The sequence below is a fragment of the Jaculus jaculus genome, chromosome 19 (genome assembly GCF_020740685.1).
Source record: "Jaculus jaculus isolate mJacJac1 chromosome 19, mJacJac1.mat.Y.cur, whole genome shotgun sequence".
Lineage (NCBI taxonomy): Eukaryota > Metazoa > Chordata > Mammalia > Rodentia > Dipodidae > Jaculus > Jaculus jaculus.
The window spans coordinates 60,101,030-60,114,191 of NC_059120.1; positions in this window are offsets into that span (position 1 = coordinate 60,101,030).

Genomic DNA, 13,162 nt, shown 5'->3' on the forward strand with positions numbered 1-13,162 from the left:
CGGCCCCTCCTTGAGCAGAGCAGTTGCTTCCTGAGGACAGAGCTCCGGCGCTCTGACCCATGCTGCTTACAGGGCAGGTGGGTTCTCCCTGCCCCTGTGACCCTTGGAACACCAGCGACCTTAACTAAGGGGCCTCGGGTTTCTATTGCACTAAGGTCCCCCAGACCCACATTCAGGGGTCCTAGAGCTCTGCCTCCTTCCCACCCCAGGCAGGAACCACAACTTGGAGGCCGCTGGCCCATCACTTCCAATCACCGCACAGCTCCTACACAGTGCATGCTGGCTCCCAAAGCTCCGGGGCTAATTGCAGCTGTCTCCTGTCCCCGGGTGTTCAGTCCCTCGCCCTGTCCCTATGATTTAATCTACTCTTATCACCCTGAGCCCAGCCTGCAATGTCTGCCTCTTGTCCAGGCTGGTTCCTGGCTAATGGAGGGCTAGCCCAGGGCGGTGGCTGATTGATGGGGGTGGAGGGCCTGCTCCCTAGGGCCTACCTTATCAGGCCCTCCTCTCCTGCCCCGGGGCGAGTGGTGCCGCACCACCCTGGTGTGGAGACAGAGCGGGATGGCCAGATCTGGCAGGTGGGACCAGGGACATAGTGGTTAAGAGACTACAGAGGGAAATGCAGAGATAGGGAAACAGACACACAGAGGGGCGTGGATGGAGAGAGGATGGCAGAGGAGTCCTGTGCCAGGCGCACGATGGCCAGCAGCTGAACGTGCCCTGAAGTTACCAGGACCTCCACTGGCTTGCTCCCTGTCCTTGCCGTCGCCTTTTTAGTCTTTCTTGAAGACGAGGCAGGGCCCTTCTGGACCAGGAGCCCAGGGTCTGAGGAAGAGGTCCGCGGGGGCAGGATTGGGCTGTCGCTGAGGGCCCTGCTGGGGCCTAGGGGCATTTCCAAGATGGACTATGGCACCCCAGGTTTCCAATATTGACTATGGGGACCCAGATGGTGAAAGCTGGAGAAGTTGAGCAAGAAAGGCAAGGGATTCTGGGAATGAAGTTGGAGCAAAGGGAAAATTTGGGGAGACGGCAGCAGAGGGATCTGGATTCTTCCCCATAAAGGTGTGAACAGTTCCCTGGGCCCTTGTGTGGGGCAACAAGGGTCCTCGCTTCACCGTCAGCTAGTGTCTCCTTCTCCACCACGGATGCACATGCTGGTGCACACTAGCCTACCGCCCACAGCCAGCCCAGACACCAGCACATGCACACAACACCCCTTCCCATTGCCGGGGGTCCCACTGTCATTAACAGTGTCCCTGTCTCATGGTGGTCTCTACCCCCTCCTTGTTAATTACCTCCTACATGTGCCAAGTCCATTAGCTGCCCCCCACGTCCCCCGGGGGCTGAATGCCGGCTGAGATGTGGGGCTACAGGGGGATAGATGATGGGATGGGGCCTCGAGGACTCTTGGGGGGGGCTTGGGATCAGGATAGAAACCCGTGATGGGACATCGGGGCCCCTCCCTCGGCTCTCCCTTCTCAGAAACAGCTGTGTTGCCTGGAAGAAAGACTCAGAAAAAAAGCAGAGGCTCACTCAGCATTGACTGAGGAGCTGATCGCCCTTCCTGAGCAAGCCCGGGGCCCGTCCCAGATAGATAGTGAGGCACACAGTATTGCACAAGACAAGGAGACTCCCTAGGGCCCCAGCCCCAAGACAGGTCTCTGAGGAGCCCGGGCGGAGGGAGGGGTTCCTTGATCTCTTCTGCCCTGGTCCCACAGAGCTCTTTCCAGACAGGAGGTGGAGCAGCTGTCAGGTTCCAGGCATGGGCAGGCACGTGTCCCACCCTGGCCTGGCCTCAAGACAGGTCCTGGGGGGTTGCGGGCAGCACAGGCTCAGGCTCTCCCCGTGCCAGGTGGAGTGAGCATACCTGGCCAACATTCCAACCGGCTGCCCACTGAGGGCCAGAGGAGGCAGGACCCAGGCACCCTAGCTTCCAGCTTCCTGCCCTGCTGGGATGACAGGCTATCTTCGGCAGGGCACAGACTGGCTCCATGGCCCCCACACTGCACAGTACTGCCTCAGATGATCTCTGCTCACCAGCTGTGACAGAGAAGGTTGGTGTGTGTGTGTGTGTGTGTGTGTGTGTGTGTGTGTGTGTGTTGGAGGGAGAGGGCTACAGCTGAGAAAGACAGGCCAGAGTTAGCTACAGGGGTGGCCTTGGAGAAGCCAGGAGGGAAGGAAAGAGCTGGTGGCTGGAGCCCCATGACCTGTGTGCATTGGGCACCGCCCGAGACCATGCAGAATCCCAACGGTAACCTGCTGTCCTCTGCCTGGATTCCACTCCTGCCCTAAGGATTCTGTTGCCCCATCTCCCACTAACCTGAGGCCTTTTCCTCTCCTTGCTGGGCTGCGGGCCCTGGTAGGTAAACTTCCAGACTATGAAGCCTGCGTTAGCCTCTTACAACTTGTATGACGCTGGGCAAGTCCCTCAGTCTTTCTGTGCCTTAGTGCCCACTGCAACGCGGAGTTAACAATAGCGGGAAACACACAGCGTGGTTGGAAGGTTTAGCCAAGTTCCCCATGCAAAGCTCTTTTGATGGGGTCCACTCTCAGTTGGTGCCTGGTAGAGCTCACTGTTTTGTTTTTTTAAAAAATATTTGTTTTTATTTATTTATTTGATGGAGAGAGAGAAAGACAATGGGCGCACCAGGGCATCCAGCCATTGCAAACGAACTCCAGATACATGTGCTACCTTATACATCTGGCTTATGTGTATGTGGGTCCTGGGGAATTGAACCTGAGTACTCTGGCTTTGTAGGCAAGCACCTTAACCACTAGACCATCTCTCCAGCCCCCGAACTCTTTTTTTTTTTTTTTTTTTGAGGTAGGGTTTTGCTCTAGCTCAGGCTGATCTGGAATTCACTATGTAGTCTCAGGGAGGCCTCGAACTCATGGCGATCCTCTTATCTCTGCCTCCCGAGTGCTGGGATTAAAGGCGTGCACCACCCCGCCCGGCCGAACTCACTGTTTTTATTCCCCTCCTTCACTCCTCTCCAGCCTGCCTCAGTCCTTGGGTACCCCAGTCTCAGGTTCTGGTTGGTTTCAGGGATAGATGGTCTGTTATGGGGGTCAGAGCTTAGGAAGCTTCTGCTCCCTGAACCCAAGTGTCTCTTTTACCTACGGAGCAAAGGGTGTAAGGCGTGGAGGGGCTGCAAGCTGCCTGTTGCTGCAGTGAGGGAAGGGCCAAGCCTCCCACCAATGCCCCCTAGTTCCTGTTCTTAGACCCCCTGGCTCTCCCGGTGGGTGTGTCCCTCCTGGTTCACCTCTCGGCAGCCTAGGGGATGGGACAGGGACCTTGACACCTCGTAGACAGGTTCAGTCACAGAGCCTGTGATGGTCTGTGTTGACCACCAACCTGAGTAGCCCCAGAATCACCTAGGAAACAAGTGTCTGGGCATGTCCGTGAGGGATTGCTGTGATTAGGTTACTTGAAGCGGGAAGGCTCACCTTCACTGTGGGCAGTGTCGTTCCGTGGGCTGGAGTCCTGGGTTGGGTGAAAGGAGACACCCACTTTCAGCACTCTCTCCCATCCCAGTTCTCACCAGGCCCAACCCTGCTTAGCTTCCAAGATCAGGCACATGCAGGGCCCCATGACCACCGACAGTGGTCGTCAATGTGGCCAACGGCCTCCAGCTCCTGCCGCCATCCCTTCTCTGCCATGACGGACCGTAATCGGGAAATGTAAGGTGAAATAAATCCTTCTTCCCTTAAAATGATTTTTTCCCGTAGTTTATCTCAGCACAAGAAAGGTAACTGAGCCGGGCATGGTGGCACACGCCTTTAATCCCAGCACTTGGGAGGCAGAGGTAGGAGGATCGCCATGAGTTCAAGGCCAGCCTGAGACTACATAGTGAATTCTAGGTCAGCTTGGGCTAGAGCAAGACCCTACCTTGGGGGGAAAAAATAAATAAATAAATAACTGATACAAATCTTGGGTCAAGTCTCTGATAGAGTTGATCTGGGATTGGATAGTGTCCGTCCAGGACTTTTCTTCACTTGCTCTGTGGCTTCCCATTCCCAGGTGCCAGGAAGTCCTTCCTGTCATCTCCCCCAGGTTCCCCACCTGGATCGGAAGGGGTTACTGAGCCGCAGGTCTGCCCACTGCAGGGCTCAGCTGCCTGGGGCCTGTGGTCAGGGCTAATGCAAGCCTGAGGTGGAGGACAACAGGGGTAAAGTTATTAGCGTTTTCATCTTTGAGGGATATCGATTGCTGGGTCTCCAGGCTTGCGTGGTCTTATAATGGGGTGCACAGGGGTGTTGGAAGGGGTTCAGGAAGATCCGCAAAGCTCCCACACCACGCCCTACTCCTGGAGTGGGAGCTGGCCTGCTAGGGTCTGCTCAAAGGATGACACCAGGGGCACAAGTTGGGGGGTGAGGGCTCTGGGGAGGCGGCAAAGGGGACAAGACGTGGTGCCCGGCTAGGGACCGACTGGATGCACTTGGATCTGTTCTTCTACAGCCTGTTTTCACTGATGAATGCGTGCTTAGTGGGAGGTGAAAAGGGTTCCTGGCCTGCCCTGGGATCTCTTACCTGCCCCCCCACAGCTGTAAAGCTGGGGTATCTGGTTTCTTGTGCACATGAGATACCCCCAGCAAGTTAGTGCACCTCTGTCTCTGCCTGGGCCTGTGCACGGCCCTGTCCTCATGCTGACGTGCAGGAGTGTGGGCTGGAGGGCTCAGAAACTGGGGGCACCACTTATGGGGAGCACCCCTACCCACCGCGGGTATGTGCTGGAAGCTCGGAAAGGGAGCCGGGCTTGGAGTGTGGGAGCAAGGCCACTTTCCTCCCTCTTCTCTCTTTCTCCATTTTCCTTGGAGGAGGAGGCCGGGTGCCCCTTTGGGCAGAGGGGTCACACGCTGGCTTCTCTGTCCCTGAGGAGCTGCGTCCCCCGCTGCTAGGCTGGGAGAGGAGAGGAGGTAATTAATGACGAGGGCCGGGTGGTGAGCGTTCACTGCTAATGTTAGTATTAATCAGGAGTGGGTCCCCAGCGAGGGATCGGGTTCAATTGAGTCTCTCTCTCTCTCTCTCTCTCTCTTTCTCTCTCCTGTGTGTGTGTGTGTGTGTGTGTGTGTGTGTGTGTGTGTTTGGGGCCAGGAACTTTTGACTCCTCTCTCAACCTCCTTCCTTCTCCACAGTGTGCCCCATCCAGCTCTCCTACCCTTGCCCCTTTCCATAATTTTTCAGGATGTCCCTCCTGAAGCACCCTCCAACTTCCTTCGAGGGAGGGATGTGGAATTAAGTTCAAGTCTATCTCTAAATGTGGGGGTGGGGCAGGCCACCCCCACACACAGCCCCCACAGCTGGCCCTTTCCGCAGCAGGCACATTAGGTGGCTCCCAGCCTGCCAGCACAGCTAATTGCCTCTCTACTTCCCTCATCACCAGGGCGCCCCCATGAGCTCCATTAGCCCCCCTTTCCGTGATAGCCCCTAAATCGGCCCCAACAGGAGGGCGGGCTGGGCTGAGCTGTGCTTAAAGCTAGAGTGTGAGAGCGAGGCTGTGAGTCTGAGCGCCAAGCAGGCTGGCAGGCGGCAGAAGCGTGTTGGGGACACGGGAAGCCTGGGACGAGAGGACAGGTTCAGGCCAGACGATCCTGGAGGCCGGAACCTGGAGCCAGAGATGTGGGGAGGTGCGGGCTGGAAGGTAGGCAGCTGGGGAGCCCGGCATGTGTTCCTGAGGGGAGGGAGGACATCGCTTCAGCCCGCTAATGTGAGAACCGAGCTCGCTTGCACCAGCACGGCGACCCGGGTACTGTGGGCAGCCAGCGTGCTCTGTCCCCATGGTGCTTCCCGAGAGGCCATGCCCACTCCTTGTAGCCACGGCAGGCCAGTGCCAGCCAGATCTGGTTGCGGGCAGAGGCTTTCCATCTGTCTGAGAGTCAGCCAGCCCATCTCTGGGGACCGAGGAGATGTGCGCTGCATGGTAGGCTGGCATCCAACTCACAGAGCCCGTGCAGAGAGGGCAGAGAGCTATCTGCTCAAGCAGCCTCACCAGGCAGTGTTGGAGGGACCACCAACAGAATTAGGGTGGTCTGCTCAAGATTAGTTAAGGAAGTAGCCTCTATGATTCCTCACAAGACTATTGATTGCCACAGGTAGAAGGGAAGCTTCCAGATCAGACCCTGGGTCTTGATAGGTGGCCAGAGACACCTCTTCTGCACTTTCTCTAGGCCAACTCCTCCTCCTCCACTCCTGCTCTAGATCATCCCACCAGTCCTCCTCCTCCATTCCTGCTCTGCATCATCCCACCAGTCCTCCTCCTCCACTCCTGCTCTACATCATCCCTCCAGTCCTCCTCCTCCACTCCTGCTCTAGATCATCCCACCAGTCCTCCTCCTCCACTCCTGCTCTGCATCATCCCACCAGTCCTCCTCCTCCACTCCTGCTCTACATCATCCCACCAGTCCTCCTCCTCCACTCCTGCTCTGCATCATCCCACCAGTCCTCCTCCTCCACTCCTGCTCTACATCATCCCACCAGTCCTCCTCCTCCACTCCTGCCCTACATCATCCCACCAGTCCTCCTCCTCCACTCCTGCCCTACATCATCCCTCCAGTCCTCCTCCTCCACTCCTGCTCTAGATCATCCCACCAGTCCTCCTCCTCCACTCCTGCTCTACATCATCCCACCAGTCCTCCCCCTCCACTCCTGCTCTAGATCATCCCACCAGTCCTCCTCCTCCACTCCTGCTCTACATCATCCCACCAGTCCTCCTCCTCCACTCCTGCTCTGCATCATCCCACCAGTCCTCCTCCTCCACTCCTGTTCTGCATCATGCCACCAGTCCTCCTCCTCCACTCCTGCTCTGCATCATCCCACCAGTCCTCCTCCTCCACTCCTGCTCTACATCATCCCTCCAGTCCTCCTCCTCCACTCCTGCTCTACATCATCCCACCAGTCCTCCTCCTCCACTCCTGTTCTGCATCATCCCACCAGTCCTCCTCCTCCACTCCTGCTCTGCATCATCCCTCCAGTCCTCCTCCTCCACTCCTGCTCTACATCATCCCACCAGTCCTCCTCCTCCACTCCTGCTCTGCATCATCCCACCAGTCCTCCTCCTCCACTCCTGCTCTAGATCATCCCACCAGTCCTCCTCCTCCACTCCTGCTCTGCATCATCCCTCCAGTCCTCCTCCTCCACTCCTGCTCTACATCATCCCACCAGTCCTCCTCCTCCACTCCTGCTCTGCATCATCCCAGCAGTCCTCCTCCTCCACTCCTGCTCTAGATCATCCCACCAGTCCTCCTCCTCCACTCCTGCTCTACATCATCCCTCCAGTCCTCCTCCTCCACTCCTGCTCTACATCATCCCACCAGTCCTCCTCCTCCACTCCTGCTCTAGATCATCCCACCAGTCCTCCTCCTCCACTCCTGCTCTACATCATCCCACCAGTCCTCCTCCTCCACTCCTGCTCTGCATCATCCCACCAGTCCTCCTCCTCCACTCCTGCTCTAGATCATCCCACCAGTCCTCCTCCTCCACTCCTGCTCTGCATCATCCCACCAGTCCTCCTCCTCCACTCCTGCTCTGCATCATCCCACCAGTCCTCCTCCTCCACTCCTGCTCTAGATCATCCCACCAGTCCTCCTCCTCCACTCCTGCTCTGCATCATCCCACCAGTCCTCCTCCTCCACTCCTGCTCTGCATCATCCCACCAGTCCTCCTCCTCCACTCCTGCTCTACATCATCCCTCCAGTCCTCCTCCTCCACTCCTGCCCTACATCATCCCTCCAGTCCTCCTCCTCCACTCCTGCTCTACATCATCCCACCAGTCCTCCTCCTCCACTCCTGCTCTAGATCATCCCACCAGTCCTCCTCCTCCACTCCTGCTCTGCATCATCCCACCAGTCCTCCTCCTCCACTCCTGCTCTACATCATCCCTCCAGTCCTCCTCCTCCACTCCTGCTCTAGATCATCCTATCAGTCCTCCTCCTCCACTCCTGCTCTACATCATCCCACCAGTCCTCCTCCTCCACTCCTGCTCTAGATCATCCCACCAGTCCTCCTCCTCCACTCCTGCTCTAGATCATCCCACCAGTCCTCCTCCTCCACTCCTGCTCTACATCATCCCACCAGTCCTCCTCCTCCACTCCTGCTCTACATCATCCCACCAGTCCTCCTCCTCCACTCCTGCTCTACATCATCCCACCAGTCCTCCTCCTCCACTCCTGCTCTACATCATCCCTCCAGTCCTCCTCCTCCACTCCTGCTCTACATCATCCCACCAGTCCTCCTCCTCCACTCCTGCCCTAGATCATCCCAGCAGTCCTCCTCCTCCACTCCTGCTCTACATCATCCCACCAGTCCTCCTCCTCCACTCCTGCTCTAGATCATCCCACCAGTCCTCCTCCTCCACTCCTGCTCTGCATCATCCCACCAGTCCTCCTCCTCCACTCCTGCTCTGCATCATCCCACCAGTCCTCCTCCTCCACTCCTGCTCTGCATCATCCCACCAGTCCTCCTCCTCCACTCCTGCTCTACATCATCCCACCAGTCCTCCTCCTCCACTCCTGCCCTAGATCATCCCACCAGTCCTCCTCCTCCACTCCTGCCCTAGATCATCCCACCAGTCCTCCTCCTCCACTCCTGCTCTGCATCATCCCTCCAGTCCTCCTCCTCCACTCCTGCTCTACATCATCCCACCAGTCCTCCTCCTCCACTCCTGCCCTAGATCATCCCACCAGTCCTCCTCCTCCACTCCTGCTCTACATCATCCCACCAGTCCTCCTCCTCCACTCCTGCTCTAGATCATCCCACCAGTCCTCCTCCTCCACTCCTGCCCTAGATCATCCCACCAGTCCTCCTCCTCCACTCCTGCTCTAGATCATCCCACCAGTCCTCCTCCTCCACTCCTGCTCTGCATCATCCCACCAGTCCTCCTCCTCCACTCCTGCTCTACATCATCCCACCAGTCCTCCTCCTCCACTCCTGCCCTAGATCATCCCACCAGTCCTCCTCCTCCACTCCTGCTCTACATCATCCCACCAGTCCTCCTCCTCCACTCCTGCTCTAGATCATCCCACCAGTCCTCCTCCTCCACTCCTGCTCTAGATCATCCCACCAGTCCTCCTCCTCCACTCCTGCTCTAGATCATCCCACCAGTCCTCCTCCTCCACTCCTGCTCTAGATCATCCCACCAGTCCTCCTCCTCCACTCCTGCTCTACATCATCCCACCAGTCCTCCTCCTCCACTCCTGCTCTACATCATCCCACCAGTCCTCCTCCTCCACTCCTGCTCTACATCATCCCACCAGTCCTCCTCCTCCACTCCTGCTCTAGATCATCCCACCAGTCCTCCTCCTCCACTCCTGCCCTAGATCATCCCACCAGTCCTCCTCCTCCACTCCTGCTCTACATCATCCCACCAGTCCTCCACCTCCACTCCTGCTCTACATCATCCCACCAGTCCTCCTCCTCCACTCCTGCCCTAGATCATCCCACCAATCCTCCTCCTCCACTCCTGCTCTACATCATCCCACCAGTCCTCCTCCTCCACTCCTGCTCTACATCATCCCACCAGTCCTCCTCCTCCACTCCTGCCCTAGATCATCCCACCAGTCCTCCTCCTCCACTCCTGCTCTGGGCCAGCACTAATCATTCTCTGGCAGCACTCATCAGCTTTTTTTGTTTTTTGAGGTAGGGTCTCACTCTAGCCCAGGCTGTCCTGGAATTCACTATGTAGTCTCAGGGTGGCCTCGAACTCATAGCGATCCTCCTACTTCTGCCCCCCAGGTGCTGGGATTAAAGGCGTGCGCCACCTCGCCCGGCTCCCCATCAGCTATTGTCACCACCCGCACCCTCTTTCTAGCTTTCATTGCTTCTCCTTGTCACTGCGCCTTGTTCTCCAGTGATGTCTCTTTCAAAGCCTCATGATCTGATCCCTGCTCGAAGCAACCCTTCGTCACATGTGTAATCTCCAGCAGCCTGATCTTCTCTAAGATTTTTCTCAGAGCATCTTGTGTTTTTCCTGGGCCTGCACAGTTCCCATCCACGCCCTGAGAGGTGCATGCTCTGCTGTCAGAGTTTGCATACTTGCTGGTGCACCAGCTAGAATGCTCTTCTCCCAGATGTCCGCAGGCCTTCTCCTTTCCTTATTGAGGTCTTTACTGGAGGTGACCTTTCTTTCTTTTCTTCTAAAAGTATTTTTATTTATTTAATTGAGAGAGGAAAAGAGAGACAGAGAGACACAGAGAGGGAGAGAATAGACATTCCAGGACATTTTATTTCTGCCCCAAACTCCAGATACATGTACCACTTTAAAAACAATCTTTCTAAACTTTTTCTTTCTTTCTTTCCTTTTTTTTTTTTTTCTTTTTTTGAGGTAGGGTCTCTGTCTAGCCCAGGCTGACCTGGAATTCACTACGTAGTGTCAGGGTGGCCTCGAACTCATGGCGATCCTCCTACTACATCTGCCTTTCGAGTGTTGTTAAGATTAAAGGCGTGTGCCACCATACACGGCTTCTTCCTAAGCTACTTAAATATTTAAAAATATATTTTGTTTAATTATTTGAGAGAGAGAAAATGGGAATGCTAGGGCCTCTAGCTACTGCAAATGGAGCTCCAGATGCATGCACCCCGTTGTTCATATGGCTTACATGGGTCTTGGGGAGTTGAACCAGGATCCTTTGGCTTTGCAGGCAAAGGCCTTAACTGATAAGCTGTCTCTCCAGTCCTTTAAAAAATATTTTATTTATTTATTTGACAGGGAGTGTGAGAGAGGCAGATAGAGAGGGTGGGGGGAGAGAATGGACATGCCAGGGCCTCTAGTTACTGCAAAATAACTCCAGATACATTTGTCACCTTGTGCATCTGGCTTACATGAGTGCTAAGGAATTGAACCTGGGTTCTTAGGCTTCACAAGCAAGCATCCACTAAGCCATTTCTCCAGACCATGTGCCACTTAAAATTTTTTTTAATTAATTAATTTTTTATTGACAACTTCTATAATTATAGACAAGAACCCATGGTCCATATGCCACTTTTTGTGTCTGGGCTTTACCTGTGTGTTAGGGAACTGAACTCTGGCTGGCAGGCTTTGCTAGCAAAGCAAGCATCTTTATTGAGCCATCTCCCAAGCCCAAGGTTACCCTTTTAACTTGTTTTTTTAAGTTAGAGAGAATTGGTGCCTCACCAACTGCAATGGAACTCCAGACACTTCCACCACCTACTGGGCATGTGCAACCTTGTACTTACCTCACCTTTATGCATCTGGCTTAAGTGGGATCTGGAGAACTGAACATGGGTGCTTAGGCTTTACAGGCAAGCACTTTTACCACTAAGCCATCTCTCCAGCCCCTTCACCCTCTTATGCATGAGTTTTTTCAGAACAGGAAAATTTTTTTAAATCTTATTTTATTTTTTCTCAATTTTTAAAAAACATTTTCCATGATTATAAAAAATATCCCATGGTAATACCCTCTCTTCCCCCGCCTTTTCCCCCTTGAAATTCCATTCTCCATCATATCCCCTCCCCATCTCAGTAAGTCTCTCTTTTATTTTTATGTCATGATCTTTCCCTCTCTTATGATGGTCTTGTGTAGGTAGTGTCAGGCACTATGAGGTCATGGATATTGAGGCCATTTTGTGCAGGACAGGAAATTTTAAGTCATTAGCTTACTAAGTGTAAAGGTCATAAAAGATGGCAAGTGGTTGCAGGTGGTCATTTGATAAGAGTAGCTGCTCTCAATTCATTCACCACCACATCACCTCTGTCTCAGGTTCTACGTAACCACATTGGTGCTTGTTGAACAAAAGGCTGAATGGGGACTTTGGCCCCCTTCTACCTTCCTGGTGATCCTCAGGGTCCGTCCATCCTCTTGTTGCAGACGAGATCAAGAAAGCAGGGCTGGGGCCCAGGGAGCTGGAAAGGCGGGTAGGTTAGATCACTCTTAGCACTTAGTGTCAGGCCCCAGGAGCACAGAGATGATTCCCATCAGGTCCCCTCCTGGAGGAACTCAAGAGTCTGGGGTGGAGGTGAGGGTGGGGATAGGAGCAAGCAGGAATGGGATGGGGCTTAGGGCCAGAGGAGGCTCCCAGTGAAAGTGCGGGTGGAAGCCGGGCATGGTGGTGCACGCCTTGAATCCCAGCACCTGGGTGGCAGAGGTCGGAGGATCGCCGTGAGTTCGAGGCCACTCTGAGACTCCATAGTGAATTCCAGGTCCGTCTGGGCTAGAGCAAGACCCTACCTCGAAAAAAAACAAAACAAAACAAAACAAAACAAAAAATGCTGGTGAGCTGAATGTGGAAGGACAAGAATTGGTCAGCTGGATGAAGACAGGTAAGAGTGAAAACTTCCCTTCCTCTCTGTACCTCAGTTTCCCCCATTTGTCCCTTGAAGGTGCGGAACCACATGACTTTCAAGGTCCCCTCTGGCTTCAGACATAATGCAACTCTATGGTCATTGGTCGCTGGCCCTTGAGCCATGCTCTGGTTTCTGCTGCCCACTGCTGGACACTTTTGGTATGGGAGGCACCGAAGCCCTGAAAACCACCTTGAACCTCGCCTCTTCCCTTTCCTGCCCAGAGCCATCTTTGCCATTGAATCCACCTGCTCACATTACCCCCCTCCTCAGAGCCAGAGTTATATAAGTTAAATAAATAAAATAGCATAAAAAAACAACCCTTGGCTGTCTCTAAGGTGGTGATTGTCAGAATCCCAGAACATACTGTAGGCAGAGGGCTTGAAAGCAGAGCACATGCGGAACCAGCAATCCCATTCTGGAGATCAGTGAAAGTGCAGGGCCTGCAGACCTGCACGCTCATGTTCACAGCGGGTCTCCTAGTCGCCACAAGTGGGGCGGACCCGGTGTTGTCAGCTGCTGTGAGGAAAACCACGAAGCAACTGGAAGCGTTGTGGTGAGGGACCAAGTTCGTGCCAGCCCCGAGAACCCACTGATGCCTGAATTCCACCCCTCACTGACAGAGCCTCCTGGGGCTTGGGGGTGAGCAAGGAGTTTGAGGGCATCATTACAAAGGGGAACAGGCAGAATTTAGAGGAGATGAACTTTCAAAAATGCTTTCACTTGGCCAGGCGTGGTGGCGCCTGCCTTTAATCCCAGCACTCAGGCAGAGGTAGGAGGATTGCCATGAGTTCAAGGTCACTCTGAGACTCCATAGTGAATTCCATGGCATGAGTTCGAGGTCACCCTGAGACTCCATAGTATAA